General features: G+C 42.2%; 1 protein-coding gene across 1 annotated transcript in view; it reads right to left on the reverse strand.

The window, feature by feature from the left end:
- Positions 1 to 5,772, reverse strand: part of LOC111959601 (ras-related protein Ral-B) — a 48,129-nt gene extending 42,357 nt beyond the window's left edge. The window contains exon 1 of the mRNA XM_023981285.1: positions 5,619 to 5,772. The gene's annotated coding sequence lies outside the window, so the exon portion shown is untranslated. The remainder of the gene's footprint in view (positions 1 to 5,618) is intronic.
- Between the last annotated feature and the right edge of the window lie 228 nt (positions 5,773 to 6,000).

The following is a 6,000-nucleotide window of genomic DNA, read 5'->3' on the forward strand; positions in this document are numbered from 1 at the left end:
GAAAAAGTAATTCCTTTCTGACAACCATGCCATACCCAAGGCCATTACCAATTCATAATCCTTGTCATAAGACATTCATAATCCTTTAACTTTAATGGGATGTAAACAAAACTGTATATTCAGGTAGGGACAAACAAACCTAGCACGAACACTCCAGCTGTGGGAATGAGAATGTGAATGCTTTGTCAGACTGGTTGTCTGAAGTTACTCCAAAAGATGTGAATTAAGACTAGACACGACACCTGCTGTAAAAAGATGTGTTATCTTGTTAAGAGGACTTAAATGAGGATCTGATAGTGCAGCCTCTACACTCCGCCTTCAAAGACAGATGAATGCTCAGAATGCAACCTTATTTTGGGTGCTTTCTGAAACCTAGAGAACACAAGGAAGGGAAAGCACAAGACGACACCAGCTGTACAAATATACTGAACAAAAATATAAAACGCAACATATAAAAAGTATTGATCCCATGTTTCATGAGCTGAAATAAAAGATCCCAGAAATGTTCCATATGCATAAAAAGCTTATTTCTCTCAAATGTTGTGCACAAACTTGTTTACATCCCAGTTAGTGAGAATTTCTCCTTTGCTAAGATAATCCATCCACTTGACAGGTGTGGCATATCAAGTAGCTGATTAAACATGATCATTACACAGGTGCACCTTCTGCTGGGGGCAATAAAAGGCCACTAAAATGTGCAATTTTGTCACACAATTTTGTCACACAACACAGATGTCTCAAGTTCTGAGGGAGCGTGCAATTGGCAAAATCGTTGAAATTGTTGAACGTTGAGTTTATGTGTGTTCAGGCCTGTTTACATATGCAATATCTAGCCAGATACACTTCTTATTTCTTTAATTTCATTGTGATTCCTTTGACTTCCTTGATTTTGTCATGATTATTTCCTACACTATTAATAGTATTTTTTATTTTTCTAGGCAAGTCAGTTAAGAACAAATTCTTATTTACAATGACAGCCTACCCCGGCCAAACCCGGACGACGCTGGGCCAATTGTGTGCCACCCTATGGGACTCCCAATCACGGCCGGATGCGATGCAGCCTGAATTCGAACCAGGTACTGCAGTGACATCTCTTGCACTGAGATGCAGTGTCTTAGACCACTGCGCTACTCGGGAGCCCGAAGGAGGTGCCTATGAATATTTATGCATATTACATATTCTAATATTATATTAATATTGCTGATTACATACAGTAATAGTGGTAAATTTTCCATATTTGAGATTTGCATAGGCTCTTGAGGAACTCGTACATCTCTGTTAGCCTCATTGAAGCTACAAAACTGTCAGTGTTCAAACTTAAGATCTTCTTCTTCGATGAGGTTTAACGGCGGTTGGCATCCGATAAATTAAATGTTGCATTATCACCACAAACTAGACTGGAGTATAACTCCCTTATACTTGTGATCAATATTGATTTATTATTATTTATTTTTTCACATCTAGGAACCTCCCAACTACAGACTGCTGTCACATCCACATAAGCTTGACACCTGTAACAACAATGTGTTCGGCTCAAAAGCTCGTACAGGATAGCTGAAATATCCTAACATCCCTTTGTCAGGCAAAGAACCAACATCAAAACTCAAAAGAACAGACATTGACTCTTCTGTTTCACCACTCACGACACCCTGTATGCGTCGCACCAAACGACGAGCATCACAAACACAGGGAATCTTTCCCTTCAGTTGGTCCGCTTTCACATTTACCACTACCCCAGTAATCACTCCTTTAAATGGCGCCCTTTTCTTGAGAGCAAAACAAGTCACATCCCGTCCCAATTCGTTTAGCGCAGAGCGCCTGCTCCCTCTGACCAGCAGAAACACAAACAATTATCACAGGACCATTTCGGGTTACCTTCTCCGATTCCACTGCACCGAATTCCAACCCTGAAACCAAAAATGGATCAGCTAGCTGAAAGGCAAGGGTCCAATTTCTCCAAAAATTGCACTCCTACCATCACAGACTCATCTTCATAACTTAAACATGTGATGACAATAGAACAGAACAACAGGAATTACATTTACTCTAATGGGCAGCCAAAAAAAGATCTATCTTAAAGCCATGCCTCAGCTTAGCAATGGTTTCTTTAGTAACTCCGGGGGTTCCTTGAGGATCTCCAGAGTTCCTCGAGTCACCACAAAAAAATGCAACACTGTCAGCAAAACGCATCACATGGGGATGATTTCTGTATTTTAAAAGTTACATATCTTGAAAACTTGATTGCTGACAAGCAAGATATTTTGGGACTATATATATATATATATACACTGCTCAAAAAAATAAAGGGACACTTAAACAACACAATGTAACTCCAAGTCAATCACACTTCTGTGAAATCAAACTGTCCACTTAGGAAGCAACACTGATTGACAATACATTTCACATGCTGTTGTGCAAATGGAATAGACAACAGGTGGAAATGATAGGCAATTAGCAAGACACCCCCAATAAAGGAGTGGTTCTGGCAGGTGGTGACCACAGACCACTTCTCAGTTCCTATGCTTCCTGGCTGATGTTTTGGTCACTTTTGAATGCTGGCGTGCTTTCACTCTAGTGGTAGCATGAGACGGAGTCTACAACCCACACTAGTGGCTCAGGTAGTGAAGCTCATCCAGGATGGCACATCAATGCGAGCTGTGGCAAGAAGGTTTGCTGTGTCTGTCAGCGTAGTGTCCAGAGCATGGAGGCGCTACCAGGACAGGCCAGTACATCAGGAGACGTGGAGGAGGCCGTAGGAGGGCAACAACCCAGCAGCAGGACCGCTACCTCCGCCTTTGTTGAAGGAGGAGCACTGCCAGAGCCCTGAAAAATGACCTCCAGCAGGCCACAAATGTGCATGTGTCTGCTCAAACGGTCAGAACAGACTCCATGAGGGTGGTATGAGGGCCCGACGTCCACAGGTGGGGGTTGTGCTTACAGCCCAACACCGTGCAGGACGTTTGGCATTTGCCAGAGAACACCAAGATTGGCAAATTCGCCACTGGCGCCCTGTGCTCTTCACAGATGAAAGCAGGTTCACACTGAGCACATGTGACAGACGTGACAGAGTCTGGAGACGCCGTGGAGAACGTTCTGCTGCCTGCAACATCCTCCAGCATGACCGGTTTGGCGGTGGGTCAGTCATGGTGTGGGGTGGCATTTCTATTAGGTACGGAGATGAGATCCTCAGACCCCTTGTGAGACCATATGCTGGTGCGGTTGGCCCTGGGTTCCTCCTAATGCAAGACAATGCTAGACCTCATGTGGCTGGAGTGTGTCAGCAGTTCCTGCAAGAGGAAGGCATTGATGCTATGGACTGGCCGCGCCGTTCCCAGACCTGATCCAATTGAGCACATCTGGAACATCATGTCTCGCTCCATCCACCAAGCCACGTTGCACCACTGACTGTCCAGGAGTTGGTGGATGCTTTAGTCCAGGTCTGGGAGGAGATCCCTCAGGAGACCATCCGCCACCTCATCAGGAGCATGCCCAGGCGTTGTAGGGAGGTCATACAGGCACGTGGAGGCCACACACACTACTGAGCCTCATTTTGACTTGTTTTAAGGACATTACATCAAAGTTGGATCAGCCTGTAGTGTGGTTTTCCACTTTAATTTTGAGTGCGACTCCAAATCCAGACCTCCATGGGTTGATAAATTTGATTTACATTGATCATTTTTGTGTGATTTTGTTGTCAGCACATTCAACTATGTAAAGAAAAAAGTATTTAATAAGAATATTTCATTCATTCAGATCTAGGATGTGTTATTTTTGTGTTCCCTTTATTTTTTTGAGCAGTGTATATAGTCCCAAAATATCTTGCTTTTGGGGTGGAGTATCCTTTAAGGTTGCTGCGCTCCAGAGTCCAATGTGACACTAGCACATGAGAGAACAGAGGAACACATAACCTAGTAAAAATGTCTGGGTCTTTTCCAGGCTGTATTCCTTCAGGGACCAAATTAAACTTTCTCCACTTTGAGCCACAGAGAGCTTCATAGGGAATGTTACTATTACACAGCTCAGTGTCTTATATTACCATATCACAGTAAGGTGTGTGTGTGTGTGTGTGTGTGTGTGTGTGTGTGTGTGTGTGTGTGTGTGCCCCTCTCACACCCTGGTGTGGTGTTCAACACCATACGGTCCCTCAGACTGTCATGTCATGTGATAAAGGCCACATGTAAAGGTTACACTCAACCCTAACAACAACAGTAACAAGCAGCCGCAAAATAACACACATGCACTGATCAAAACACAACAAAAAAGCAATATTGAAGTAATTTCTAAACTTCCTAAAGGTTACATGACATGATTGTTGTTGAGCATACCCAGGAAGGATCTGTGTTATTATTAGCCTACATACTTTCAACACCTAACATAATTCACCATTAGGACCATAAAAACTCTGCATCGATTTCAGTACCAAATTAAAATGCCATTACTTAAAGGGCCTAAGTAGCCTTGCTCTGTTGGCCTGGTGACATATTTTGACCAGGCAGTACACATCATTCCTTTTCAGAGAGCCAAGATACTAAGCCATGATTAATAGGTGTGTCCTAACATACAGACAAGATGAGCAAAATAGAGTTTTGCTGACTGGTCAGATTTCACTAAACACACATGCATGTGAGCTACCTTGGGTGTGTCCACCTCATTAGACATGGGTAAAATCAATGTATGCATGATACAAACCATGTCGGCAGCACAGTGTTTACGTGCATAAGGCAAATAAGGAACAAGCTGTGAAGTGTCCACTTCTACAGATTCTCGGGTAGATGCAGTCAGAGTATTCCTAAATAAATGTTAACAGTGTTTATCTACAGCATGGTCAGTTAAAATCATCCATGGTAGACCCTAGGAGAGATGAATGAAATATTTTATCTGGGGAAGTCATCACAGATAGAATTGCCTAACACACTGTTACTGTATCTAATGTGTAGCCTAGTTAATAGGCCTACTGCATCTGTTACCGTAGGCTATTTAAAGGAAAAAATATCAGTGACCTCTACAGGATGAAGGCTGTATTGGCCACAGAGCGTCACTGGGAAAGCATCAATCTACATAACATTTGTAGACTATGATTAATATGATTTGTTAGTTGAGGTTATTAAAACAGCTGACTACCAGACAAAAAAATAAACATAAGAAAATATTGCAGTGATAGAGTAACCTACCCATCAATGATCGTTGTTTAGGCCTTGTGACAAGAGCAATATTATAGCAATATTGTTCGCTTTAGTTCATAATACCGCCGACTGCAACAATGTATCAAAATACAAGAACATATTGGCTGTCTCCAAAGAACGTATATTATACTCGTGCCACATATCCGTTACCGCCTGCCTCGGGGAGTGTGCTTTCAGTTGGATCAGTGCAACTGGGAAAGGCCCTACCACTATTTTGAATTATTGTATTTTCTTCGTTTCAAAGAGCAGTCACAAATACGAACATGTATTATATAGTCTGTAAATCAAAAGATTTTCAGATTTCAATCTAGGCAGATCTTCCTTCCCTCCCTTCCTTCCCTCTCACTCTGTAAGTACAGAGAAGTAGCCAAAGCCTATGGCTAAATAAATATACTGTAATAAATATATATTTATGAGATATTTATGAAAGCTTACCAAAGCAGGATTTTGACCTCTCCCCTTTCTTGCGGCTATCTTGATAAGCGCGTTAATGGTGCATACCGTGGCATAGGGCTGCTAAGTACCACTGATTTAACACAGAATGACTAACTGTCCGCTACAACACAAAACCCCACCTTCCGGACGTGCACGGAGGAAGAAACCCGACAGGATATGATGTAGAGAGCCCATCGTCGTCAGTAGTTACCACAGTCACAAAGTCATAAACCCCGCCTATTTTCACAATTTATCTTGTTAAAATGTGATTTTAATCCTAACCCTAACCTTAACTACACTGCTAAACTTAAGCCTAACCCTAACCTTAACCCTAATCAAAAACGTAATTTTAGTTTTCTTGAATTTTTACGATATACCCAAT

This window comes from Salvelinus sp. IW2-2015, linkage group LG36, assembly GCF_002910315.2.
Source record: "Salvelinus sp. IW2-2015 linkage group LG36, ASM291031v2, whole genome shotgun sequence".
In the NCBI taxonomy this organism is placed as follows: Eukaryota; Metazoa; Chordata; class Actinopteri; order Salmoniformes; family Salmonidae; genus Salvelinus; species Salvelinus sp. IW2-2015.